Source organism: Miscanthus floridulus, chromosome 6 (genome assembly GCF_019320115.1).
Source record: "Miscanthus floridulus cultivar M001 chromosome 6, ASM1932011v1, whole genome shotgun sequence".
Lineage (NCBI taxonomy): Eukaryota > Viridiplantae > Streptophyta > Magnoliopsida > Poales > Poaceae > Miscanthus > Miscanthus floridulus.
The window spans coordinates 10,719,277-10,732,735 of record NC_089585.1 but is presented as its reverse complement, the minus strand read 5'-3'; the positions used below and the strand labels follow the sequence as shown (position 1 = coordinate 10,732,735).

Genomic DNA, 13,459 nt, shown 5'->3' with positions numbered 1-13,459 from the left:
ACCACCTATCAACGGTGCATGCAGCAATGCTTCGCCGATCAAATCGACCCACTCGACTAGCCTGACCAAGTCAAGCGGCCAAAACCAACAATCGCCGTCTATGTTGATGACATAGTGGTCAAAACGGCTCAAGCTTGCGACCTGATCGCAAACTTGGCCGCAACGTTCACGAACCTCCGAAGGTTCAATATCAAATTGAATCTTGAAAAATGTGTTTTCGGGGTTCCGAAGGGAAAGCTGCTTGGATATATCGTGTCCGAACGCGGTATCGAGGCCAACCCCGAAAAAATCACGGCCATCTCCAACATGGGCCCTATACGGAACGTCAAGGGCATACAAAGGCTTACCGGCTGTTTGGCCGCCCTGAGCCAGTTCATCTCCTGGCTAGGCGAGCGGGGATGCCTCTCTGCAAGCTTCTCAAAAAGACAGACGCGTTCGTCTGGTCCGAGGAAGCATAGCAGGCTTTTGAAAGCCTCAAAACGTCACTCACGTCGGTCCCAATCCTCGTCGCTCCCAAACGAGGAGAACCCCTCCTCATCTATGTCGTGGCAAACAACCACGTGGTGGGCTTTTATTGCTTTTCTGAGTACGGCTTCATAGCCCGCCTTTGTTCCTTTTTGTGGTTTCGGCGTAGCGTGTGCCGTGGGCTTCAGGCTATCCGCACTCGTCGACCTCTATTTCCATCTTAAAAAAGAATATTCTATCTGAGTCATCGAGATTCTCTACTCTATACTCATTTCTTCTGCACTCGTATTACCTCTATCCCATACTCTATACCTACTATTTCATATTTTATTCCTCTCCCTCCCCTTTCTCTCTCTCCCCAGCTCTCTTTCTCTCTCGCAGGAACCTCGGGAGGCGTATAGCGGCCGGCAGCGCGGCCTCCACGGATAGCGGTGCGCGCGAGCTGCTACCGTCGCGTGCCGCATACAGGTGTGCGCTGCGCGCGATACCGGCGCTGCTGCGCCGTTTGCAGAAGGCCGCGGTGCGGACAGCCTCATAGCCCGAGACATTTCTGAGTAGCGTGTCCCGTGGGCCCAAATGCCAGTGGATAGGAGGTCTCTTCCCCAGTGGCTAACGGCCGAGGCGCCGGCGGGTGCTCCGTGCTCGCAACTCGGAAGCGCGGCGGCCGGGCGCACCACGCCGGCGGTGGCACGGAGGAGAGGCCGAAAGTTGCTGGCTCAAGGTAATCGGAATGGCTGCCGCTCCACCGCTTCCGCCCACCCCTTCCCCCCGCCCCCGTGTAGCGCACGAGAGCAACCTTGTCGGAACTCGCCGCCGCAGCCACAGCCACTAGTCCGCATCCTCCGTTTGAATTACCCCCATGTGTCCCTCACCCTGTACACGCACACTCAGCGCTTCCTTGCTGCTCACCATGGCTAAATAAGGCTGCCACTCCATGACTCCATGCCGGGACTGACCAATGGCAGCTCTCGACTGAGTCCTACCTAGGTGTTTGATGAATTGCCTGCAGGGGCTTCAAACGGTGTCCAGCAGCATTTTCGTCTCAGGCAATCACGTATCCTAACCTAAAATTCCGTCTACCTCTTTGGCAGGTACCGTTCCTCTATCATGTCCAGCGAGATGAGGCCACAGCAGCTGGGGGCGACGCTGCGTGCCATCTGGAGGACCTGGCCTGTCCTGTGCTCGCAGTCACAGCACAGGCTTCCCTCATCTTGCCGCGCTGCAAACAAGATCACCACGATGGCCACATCCTCTCTGCCACCACAAACTCATCAAAAGAAGAAGAAGAAAGACACGGTCATCGTCATCTCGGGTCCTACTGGTGCTGGAAAGAGCAGAATGGCGCTGGAGGTGGCCAAGAGGCTCGGAGGGGAGATCATCGGTGCGGACTCCGTGCAAGTCTACCGTGGCCTTGACATTGGCTCTGCCAAACCGTCTGTGGCGGAGATGAGCCTAGTGCCGCATCACTTGATCGACATACTGGACGTGTCCGACGATTACTCTGCTGGAGCCTTCTTCCGCGATGCCCGGAGGGCGACGCAGGATGTTCTTGACAGGGGCTGTGTGCCTGTTGTTGCAGGAGGGACTGGGCTGTACCTGAGATGGTACATTTATGGCAAGCCGAACGTTCCACAGTCATCCATGCACACCACTTTGGCCGTGTGGTCTGAGCTTGCTGATTTTCGGGACACCGGCCAGTGGGAGGAAGCGGTAGAGCTGGTGGTGCAGGCTGGTGACCCCAAAGCTCGGGGCTTGTCTGTCAATAACTGGAACAGATTGAGCCGCAGCCTTGAGATTATCAGGTCATCAGGCTCCCCTCCTTCTGCCTTCGCCTCACCGTACGATGCATTCTGTGAACAGCATGACACCGACCTAACTGAGGCCCCCTCCGCTGCTGGGAACTGCGAGGCCAGGGAGCTGGATTATGACTTCTTCTGTATTTTCCTCGCAAGTCCACGCATTGAACTGTACCGGTCAATTGATCTGAGGTGTGAAGAAATGCTGGCTGACACAGGCGGCTTACTTTCGGAAGCCTCATGGCTGCTTGATATCGGTTTGCAGCCACGTATAAACTCTGCAACTAGTGCCATCGGTTACAAGCAAGCCATGGAGTACCTGCTGCACTGTAGGCAGAACGGAGGCGAAAGCACCCCGCAAGAGTTCCTTGACTTTCTCGCCAAGTTTCAGAGAACATCTAGGAACTTTGCAAAGAGGCAACTTACCTGGTTCCGCAATGAGAAGATTTACCACTGGGTCGATGGCTCGCAACCATTTGAGGCGCTTGTTCAATTTGTCTGTGATGCTTACCACAGCTGCAGTGCAAGGATGGTCCCTGAATCACTTGAAATGAAAAGGGGAAGTTGCGTGCTCAAAAGCCGTGATCTCAAAACCTATCGCTCAGTGAACAGGGTGTTTCTTGGGGATGATGACTGCTCTCACGTTTTGAATTGGATCAGGAGAACACAGCGCAAATGAAATCTAGCTCTACCTCTCTTATCTTGTTTTTTGAAACATGGAAATTGTCTAGCAGAACAAACAGATTCAAGCGCAGTACGTAGTTGAGGTGACAGACCTCCGTTTCCTGTATCCACCTGAATAATAGGTCTTGTCACGACGTGATGAACCTCGTTGGTCAATTGAGCAAGTGCTTTAGCCACCTAAGCGCGTGTTTAGTTGCCCAAATTTTGGAATTTGGGCTACTGTAGCACTTTCGTTTTTATTTGACAAATAGTGTTCAATCGTGGACTAATTAGGCTCAAAACGTTCGTCACGTAATTTCCAATCAAACTGTGCAATTAGTTTTTTTTTTGTCTACATTTAATGCTCCATACATGTATCGCAAGATTCGATGTGATGAATACTGTAGCACTTTTTTGGATTTTGGGTGGCACTAAAGACACCCTAAATAAAACAGAACAGCGTGCTACATTAATTATATGCTAGCACAAGGTACACGCATCATGCCGCGTCGTTCATATACAAGCAGAAGCAGGGTGTTGCACGATGCACGATGCACGATGCACGCATGACGCATGACGCATGACGTACTATGTTAGTGTCGTCGTTGACGGGGGCCGATTCCACTCCCGCCCCTTCTCTCTACTGCGAAGGCAGCAGCATCAGGAAATCAAACGCGGATCAGAATTGATTTTTTTTTAATTTTAATACTTTTTTAAATTAATTCTAAATCTAACACTGTCTGTTTTTTATTTTCAAAACTAACACTTTTGGCTACGCCTATTGTCATGATGCGGCCAAAGGCCTATGCCGCGCCATGCATGGTGGCGCGGCAGGGGACTGACGTGGCGACGATCGGACCGGCTGACCGTTGACGTGGCGGGGCCTGCCGCGCCACCGATCTTGGCGCGGCAGTGCCGCGCCCTGATCCATGGCGCGGCAGAGCCGTATAAAAACCTCGCGGCCAGTCCCGCCTGCCCGCCCGGCCGCGCCTGACCGCCGCGCCCGCGTCCGCCTGTGTCCGCCCGCGCCAGCCCGCCGCCGAGCACGTCGGCCGCCGCGCCACGAACGCCTGCACGGCACGGCCACCCGGTGCGGCCGCCGCGCCCACACGCCGGCGCGCCACCGCCTCCGGCCACACACGGCGGCTGCCCACCGCGCCAGCCGAGGCCAGCGCTCGCGCCTCCCGGCCCAGTCTAGCGCGCCACCGCCGCGAGGACGAGCACCGCTGCCGCGAGGTACTCCCCTAGTGTAGTTAGTATAGTTAATAAAGTTAGTATAATTAGTAAAGTATAGTTAGTATAGTTAGTTAGTTTAGTTAGTATAGGTAATATAGTAAGTTAGTATAGATAGTAAAGTTAGGTAGTTTAGTTAGTACATTTATTAAGTCTAGTTATACATTGGATTTAGTCTAATTAGTTATTGTAGTTAGCCTTGTATAGATGTTAATATTAGATTAGTTAGTATAGTTATAGTTAGAATAGGTATTAATATTACTATGGACATTACGTACGACGATTTCGATGACTTAATGAAGTTTCTGGAAATGCTTTTGCAGATGGATTGTTGTGTTAGAGTTTTATACGGAGGAAGTGTTAGAGAGAAGATGGTATATTTGAGGATATGGAAGAAGAATTGTAATGGTTTGATGAACCTCCTAGCTTCAACGACCTTTGTGGCCGTTTGAATGCAAAGTTTGGCGGTGATTTCACACTGAATGAGAGGTTTGATACTGGGAAGACTAGGGCATACTATGTCCTCATGCCTTTGCGCGACCCTGCTCACTGGTCCCGCTACACTAGGGTGCTCCAAGGTTCCAATGTGCCCATGGCTGAGGTGATGGTGGAGAATGTGTACAGGATGCAGGGTGTTCAGGACGGCCCGTCCATTGATGGTTTTGGAGGCAATGAACAAGAATTAGGGGTCGAAGGGGAAACAACTCAGGATAACATGGATTTGGACGGTTAGTTGACGCAGGAGCAGTTTCATTCAACTGCAGTAGGCTGTATAAGCAATGACTTCGATGTGAATGAGTTCGAACGGGAAGAGGAGGAGCAGGAGGAGGAGGACAGGATCAGTGATGTAGTTAGCAGTGATTCAGACGATTCTGATGATGACCAAGGAGGTACAGATGCTATGCCAACACCGACTGATGCCATGCCAGTACCGGTTCATACTATGCCATTACCAGTACCAACTGAGGTTTTGCATGGTGTTCAGGCTCATGGTAGACTAGTCACAGATTTGGCAGCAGATGATACCCCCTATGATTCATGGGCCAGAATTAGCGAAGCGCAGCAGTATGTTCCACCACCACCTTACACAGCGACTGAGCTTAAGCATCTAAGGTCGATGAACGTACCTTTCAGGGGCGTTCCGAACTATAGGGATATCAGCATGACCGATATGGCAGTTTGTGATACCGGTCTCCAGATGTGTAGGAAATCATTGTATGACCATGAGAAAGAAACCCTTAGAAAGGAGATGATATTCAATACAATGTCAGAGATAAAGCACTTCCTTCAGGACTATGTTGTGTATCACCATAGGCCGTACACCGTCACTCATTCGGACCAGGAGTTGAGGTACCATGTGATATGCAAAAACGGTTGTATATGGAGGTTAAATACACGAAAGAGACAAAGTGATGGCAAGTGGAGGATAACTAAAGTTGTCGAACTGTGGGGGGTACGACCCCGGATACCCACGGCAGACCACATGGGCTGTGCCCCTAGGGGCGGCCCAGCCCACAAGACGACGCCTTGCGGGGCACGACTCAGCTCGGTGGCTCCCGCAAGACATCTGGAAGATATCCTGAAGATACTACGAGATCTGTTAGGATATGTATGATCCCAAGATTCATGTAATCAGTTATTACTTTCCGGTTATCTCTTAGATCTAACCGACTTGTAACCCTGCTCCCCGGACTATATAAGGCGGACAGGGACCCCCTCCAAACTCACACAATATCAGACGATAGCTAATACAAACCAACAGACTATAGGAGTAGGGTATTACATCATACTGACGGCCTGAACCTGTCTAACTCATGTGTCTCTGTTGCCTTCTTGTTCTTGATCTTGCGCTCCTCTACCGATCAATCTACCTTCGTGGGATACCCCTTGGAGGACTGCCAACGATATTCTGTCGACATGAACCCCACACTTGCCTAGACAATAGGGGGAAGGAAAATCATCAGTAGCTCACTAAACGTTACCTTGCTCATCGTATATTAGGGCTTGTTGATGACAATAACGATATTTCGGTGTCTTCTTTACAACAGTCCATATCTAGCTTTGTTAAGTACAATGTGAAGTATGGAAAGGCTTGGCGTGCTAAGCAAATTGCCCTGGCGATTCGATGGGGTAGTTGGGAGGAAGCGTACAACAGGGTGCCATGCATTTTATATGCAATGCATTACTACAACCCTGGCTTGAAATGGTTTGTGGACACCAGAGGGATGTGTTTTCGGGACCCATTGAGGCATGTCCTCTATCGTGTGTTCTGGTCATTCGCGCAAACGAAACATGCATTCTAGTTTTGTCGGCCAGTCGTACTTGTTGATGGCACTTTCCTGACAAGAAAGTATAGGGGCACCTTGATGATGGCTGCTGCTGTTGATCCTGAGGACCAGATAGTGCCCATGGCTTTTTCTTTGGTAGAGGGAGAGAACAATGAATCGTGGTCATGGTTCATGCGGCTTCTACGTGTACAAGTGTTTGGCCCATCTCGCACTATATGTTTGATCTCGGACCGTCACACAGGGCTTCTTAATGCTACAGTTGAGCATATAGATGGGTTCCCACCTCTAGTGCATAGATGGTGCATGAGACACTTTGTCGCTAATTTCTGGCGGCGTCGGCGGAAGCAAGAGGTATGTGATAAGGTAAAGGCTCTATGTTGTGTATGTACAGAGCACCAATTCAAGGAGACAAAGAGAGAACTAGACAAGATGGTAAATGAAGCGGGAAAGGCCTGGTTAGAGGCACGGATGGAACAGAAGGCTCAGTGGGCGTTAGCATCTGATGAGCGGGGTTTCAGGTATGGCATCATGACCACTAACTCCTCGGAGTCCTTCAACCGTGTATTCACCGAAGTTCGATCGTTGCCTGTGTCTGGAATTGTTGAGTTCTCCTTTCATAAGTGCAACGAATATTTTGTGAAGAGGTGGGAACTTGCGTAGAGGAATATAGCTGAGCAGGGGCATTTTGGAAAGGTCAGAGCTGAACATTTGAAGGAGGCAGAGAAATTGGCCAAGCAGCACACCGCTGAGCCGTATGGACCCTGCCGCCATATCTTTAGTGTACGGGGCAAGGGTGGCACAAGCTTGGGCGGCGAATGTTATGGTGGACAAAACTACCATGTTGATCTTGAAAAGGTAGAGTGCAGTTGCAATGTCCCTCAGATCATGCATGCCCCTTGCTCTCATATGATCACGACCTGCAGGGTTTGCAGGTACAACTATGAGGATCTGCCATATATGTCACCCTTGTATCTCCGTTCGAACACCGTTAGTATTTGGGAGATGAGCTTCGAGCCATACCTTGACCTAACACAGTGGCCACCCTTGTATCTCCTTATAATGGTTATGACTCAAGGGGGACTTGGACGCTACGAGAGGGTACGGCAAAGACATGTACGGCGATGGAGACTTCAACGAGACCCATGGCAGGAATCTTTGCTCTGTTTGCAAAGAATCTGGTCACAAGGCTAGCAGGCATAGAAGACAAGGGTAGCAGGTGCTTTCATATTGTGTTCGTATTTTATAACAAGTAGTTCAAATTTTGCAATGATACATAATGTTAATTTGAATATTGTTAATTTGAATACTCTAACCCTTTGTTTATCAATTTGTAACAGGATGGCCCCTCCCACGCTGCACCAGATGTACCCCCTTCTTGAGGTGGAGTACGACTACCCCCTTCTTCCACCGGACGACGAGGTTTCCAAGAGGCGTTCGAGGGATCCTTACATTCCTGGGACTTAGTTCGTTATGTCGAACTTATGTCGAACGAATATTGTCATCTGAAACTTGTAGACTCATAAACCAATGAAAATGTTATGTGGCAACTTGTCATCCATTTATTTGCTTCATATTCGTTTCAACTTGCGCACGGTCGCGGCAACACTTGTAGTTGTTTACAGCACCGACAGTAGCTCAATTGAGGCTGGTCGGTTTCTATCCGCGTCACTGCTGCACCGTGGGCTATGGCGCGTCACTGCCATGCCATGGACTATGGCGTGGTAGAACTAGTGGGCTATGGCGCGGCAGAACCAGTGGGCTATGGCGCTGTATTCGAGATAATTTCACTTGATTATGTTCGTTTTAGAAATTCTCAACGCATGCTACAAACAGATGGGATCAGTTAAGATCGACCATGGGTAATCCGAGTACATGATATATGGGTACAATACATCAATAGTTCAAATGGAATATAAGACAACACAATGGAATTTCTAGTACATAGCTACATTGATCATTAATAACGCATGGAACTAACAGACGGCGCAATAAAAAACCCTCAGTCAGAAACATACTGAGTAAACAACTCATCGTCCGAGTACCAATCCTCAACCACAACCCTGTTGTTATGGCTGGGCACACCTGCATTACCCTGATCTACCTTTTACCTATAGTAAGCGGCCTCCGCTTCATCTGCGGCCTCTGCGGCCTGAGTGAAGAACGCGTCGTCATCCTCCTCCGCTTACAAGCCCGCCTCTGCTAGAGCGATGAGCTCGCTCAGTCTGCCAGTGTCATCCTCAGCCTCCTCCACCTGCAACCCCGCCTCTGCTAGAGCGATGAGCTCGCTGAGTCTGATAGTGTCGTCCTTATCCTCGTCTCCCTCATCAGACAACACAATCGGTGATTCAACGGTACGACCAGCTCACTTTCTGTGCTCATCTAACTTCTTTTCCTCGTACCTTGCACGAGCCACCTCTGCAGCATGTTCCTCGCTGTATCCAATCTCTTCATGTATAAAATACAATCAGTTAACAACGCGATTATATTACATTTAAAATCAGGCAACGAAAAATAGGCTTTCAAGCACTCACTAACACATAATGCAACAACATGCTCATTCAAGACCTGCATCTGTACTCTTGTCTCCTCCCTTGCCTCCTTCCTTGCCCTCTCCTCCTCTAACGCCAGCCGTCTCTCCAATCCCCATTTGTCAAGCCCAACATCGATCGGGTTACAAATACCGCGCTGTCTAGCAAACTCACACATCTTGTCTTTGTGATGCTTAACGAATAGGTTGATGTAGTCAGGTCCATATCCCCTCTTCCGTGCAATTACTTTCTTCCCCTTCAGTTCATCCAAGAACTTAGCTTGACCATCATAACATTCCCACCTGCATTTCCTAGTGCTCTGTTCAAACAAAAAATTATATCATATATGTCTTAGCAAAAGAAACAAAATATGATTTCATGGTTACCACAAAAATAACTAACCTCATCATAGTCAACCATATGGCCGCAATAATGGCCTATTCCAAGCTCCGAAGGGACTAGACTATAGTTGGATTTAACACCACATTTGCACTTGACTGGAGGTGCTTTGTAAATTAACCTTTCTTTCTTCTTTTGCTTTGCCTTTGGAGGTTCTTTTGGCCATTGGTTCTTAAGACCATACAACCACTCCTTGAAACGACACTTCGCCATTGAATACATCTAAATAAGGTGACATTAGTACATGAACACATATAGCTCAACATTTCAACACATACATTTTGCACTTACTTCATGCTTGTTTGGACACACAAACTCCAACGTATTCTCAGGGTTTATCATAGCTCGATCTCCGCAATTGCACAGAGGAGGTTCCTCGAGTCGTCTAACTATGACTAAGTGCTTCTCCTTAGCCATCATTGGAGGGGGGTTAGGGGGGGTGGAATCCACCACTCGAAGTGCTCTCGTGGATGTCGCCCTCTCCACCAATCGTCGAAAAGGAGGTACCTGGGGTCAAACTTGTCTGCATCGTCGATCCACTGAAAGAAAAAGCACCTCTCATGGGCCTACACAACAAAATTCCAACAAAATATTAGTAACCTAGTAATACAAATGAAGAAAAAATACAAACAGAAACAATTACTTACATTAAAACGATTGCATGTGTAGAAACAACGAGCCGCTGTGTCCGGATGTCTCGATTGAAACACGTCGGCCGGACGACCACAGTCACAGTTAGGGACAGTGAGGTCAGAAGGGACAGGGGCATCTTTGCTAGACTCGTTGGGGTATAATTCTCTAGGACGACCCCGTTTTCACCACAACTGCTCCCGAAACATGTCTTCCATCTAATAAAACGGTTCAAATTAAACATCAATCAAAACAACGCAAATTAATGTAAAATATAATCATTTACATTGCAACTAAAATAATATAACCAACACTTATAGCAACAAAAATATACAAGGTAAACATACTTCTAACTAAATAATTAACCTTCAAACCATAGCCCATAGTTCCCAAACATAATTTTTCTCCTAACCTTAACTCCCATTCATAATATTCCTATCCACCATTCAAACGAAAATAAAAAGTGCGTCATTACCTTGAACGAGGACGACGAGGGAGGGAGGCGGCCGGGGAATGGAAGGGAATGGAGGGAGGTGGCAACGGAGGGTCGGGCGGGATGCGGGCGCGGCGGCCAGGCATGGGCGGGCGGGCAGGCTGCTCGGGCAGCAGGACTGGCCACAGGGCTTTTATACGGCTCTACCACGCCATGGATCAGGGCGCGGCACTGCCGCGCCAAGATCGGTGGCGCAGCAGGCCCCGCCATGTCAACGGTCAGCCGGTCCGGTCGTCGCCATATCAGCCCCCTACCGCGCCACCATGGCAATAGGCGCGGCCGAAAGTGTTAGTTTTGAAAATAAAAAACAAACAGTGTTAGATTTAGAATTAGTTTACAAAAAGTGTTACAATTAAAAAAAATCTCAGAATTCAGAGCTGAAAGCACAATGCAAACACGCCGCAGGGTGTAGATCGTAGATTGATCGGAGCGGTGCGCTGCCGCACGCACTTGAAGATCGCGGAGGAGCTCACCGAGTTTGCCACTGCGGGCAGCGATGGGGCCGCCGACAGCACCTGCACGATCGATCCGGATGAGAAAAAAAGGAGAAGGAGAATTGGAGGAAAAAAAACAAAGGCACGCGCGTGGGCTGTGTTGCGGGTTCTAAGCACCAGAAGAGCTAGCTAGCTCGATCTAGTAAATCATAGGGTAGCATGCAGCAGATCGATCGACGGGCAAGTGCACAACGGAGTATGGGGCGGCGGCGTTACGCACCAATGCCGATGAGGAGGATGAAGCGGGTGAGGCCCATGCCTGCTTGCACCACGGCCATTGTGCTGGTGCCTGTCGAGGCGGCGTGTGCTATCGCTGGCTACGTGCCCACTGCGGCGGCGGACAGGAGCTTAGGCGGCGTGACGAGGGAGGAGCGAACTATAATAAACCCTAGCTTAGGCGAGGGGTCACGGTTTTAACCGGCGAGCGGGGTTGCGCGCGTGAGCGGTCACGGTTATAACTGTGTCCAACCATAAATCTAGTAGGGACACGAAGCCTCCTTATTTAACAAAGGATTAAGTTCACTTCTGGCACCTCAACTATCGTGTTTGTCTGATTTTAACCCCCAACTACAAAACCGTCTAGTGTTGGTACCCTAACTGTCAAAACCGTTCACTTTTAGCACCTGGGCGCGGAAGAGGCGGTTTTGTCCGGCGTGGAACGGGTTTGACCATGCCACGCTGGCCTTCATCTCAGTGACATGTGGGGCTCGCGCGTCACCCACTCATTCCCTCCCCTCCTTCCTCTAGCTCCAGTAGCATTCGGACAGTGCAGTCGAGTCGTCGTCGCCGCCACCGGACAAGTAGGCTGCTGCGCCATGGCCGACGAGCGCAGCTGCTGCACTGCTGCGAGGCCCGCGAGGGCCGTCGAATCCGCCGCCCAGCTCGTGTGTCGTCTAGCTCCGCTAAGCTCGAGCACCACCAGCCGCGCACAGTAGCCGCTGCTCCCGTTGCAATCATTCGCCGCCGTCTGGCTACCACGCCGCCGCTGAGTGAGCGTGCGCGTGGGTTGCCGCATCGGGCTAGCTAAGCCACCGTCGGGCTCATGCGCTAGGGCCACCGGACGAGCAGGCGGCCGCGCCATGGCCGACGAGCGCGCGTGAGCGGGACGCAGTGCTGCTGCCTCCACTGGCTGCCCCCGGCGGAGGCGCCCTCGGCCTGCGGCCCCTGTCCCTGTGGTGATGCGTGGTGGAACCCTGGCAGCATCCCACCGGAGGAACATCCCCATTAGCAGCGAGTAGCTGAGCGCCGCGCCGTAGCACATGAGGAACAGCTGCGGGAGTAGCTCGCCGGCGAATTGGAAGCGGCCCCACGACGTCATCTTCCAGGTGCCGGCCATGATGGCCGCGGCGTTGAGCACGGAGAGCGTGGTGGCGGGGAGCAGCAGGGTGGAACAGCCCGTGAAGTCAAAGACGCCGTCCTGGTACAGCCTCCCATCGGCAGCCATGCTGGTGAGGTCGAAGTCCAAGGCGCGGGCGCACGAGCAGCTCCTAGGCAGCGCTGACGCAACCGAAGAGCTGACCAGTGAGGGCGTTGAGCACCCAGAACCTCTGCTCGTTCCATCACGTGCGCAGGTCCAGCCTCCCACGCCTGGCCATGTACACCTCCCCCAGGTGCTGCAGCAGCGAGGACGCGAACGCTGCTCTGCGGTTGCGGGGTAGGAGAAGAACGGCACGCCGTGGAGGAGCAGAGCTGCAGCAGGGTGGCGTAGCAGGGCACCGGAATGGCGTAGAGCGCGGCGATGCCGAAGTAGGCGTAGCGCATGGCCTGGAGCAGCGAGCCGTGGAGGAGCGAGCGACAGGCGAGCGGGGAGTGCCTCCTGGAGACGCCGACGGCGAGCATCCCGGACATCCAACGCTTGTTCTAGACCAGTACGTCGTTGAGGTTGGTGGGCATGCTGTCGAGGAACACCGACCGCGGCTCCGGGTAGCAGTAGGCGGACGTCCAGCCCCGCTAGAAGAAGCGCTGGTACCCCATGAAGTAGTCCTCCACCACCGACTGGTACATGAAGCCGACGCGGGTGCCCCAGGCTGTGCCCGCCTCGTACGCGCAGGAGGCCACCAGCGCCAGGGAGGCGACGTCCGCGTCCGTAGCCTGCTCGAGCGCCACCGCCCTGCTCGCGCGCTGCCGCCGCAGCCTGCTCGCGTACCGCCACGCTGCTTGTGCGCTGCTGCCGTAGCCTGCTCGCCGCCGGTGACGGGAGGAAAGAGAGGGGCCAGCGTGGCACAGTCAACACCAGCTTGGCATAATTAAAACCGCCCCACGTCTGACAAAACCGCCACAACCGCGACGAGGTGCTAAAAGTGAACGGTTTTGACAGTTAGGGTACCAACACGAGACGGTTTTGTAGTCGGAGGTAAGACAAACACGATAGTAAAAGAGCCGAAAGTGGACTTAATCCTTTAATAAATAATAGCTAGTACAATAATCAGCAAGATGAAGGCACGCGAATCCGACGTCAGCCATACTACCA

At 51.6% G+C, this 13,459-nt stretch overlaps 1 pseudogene; it reads left to right on the top strand.

The window, feature by feature from the left end:
- The first annotated feature begins 1,041 nt into the window (after positions 1–1,041).
- On the top strand, positions 1,042–2,977 carry LOC136457611 (tRNA dimethylallyltransferase 9-like; annotated as a pseudogene).
- The last annotated feature ends 10,482 nt before the right edge of the window (positions 2,978–13,459 follow it).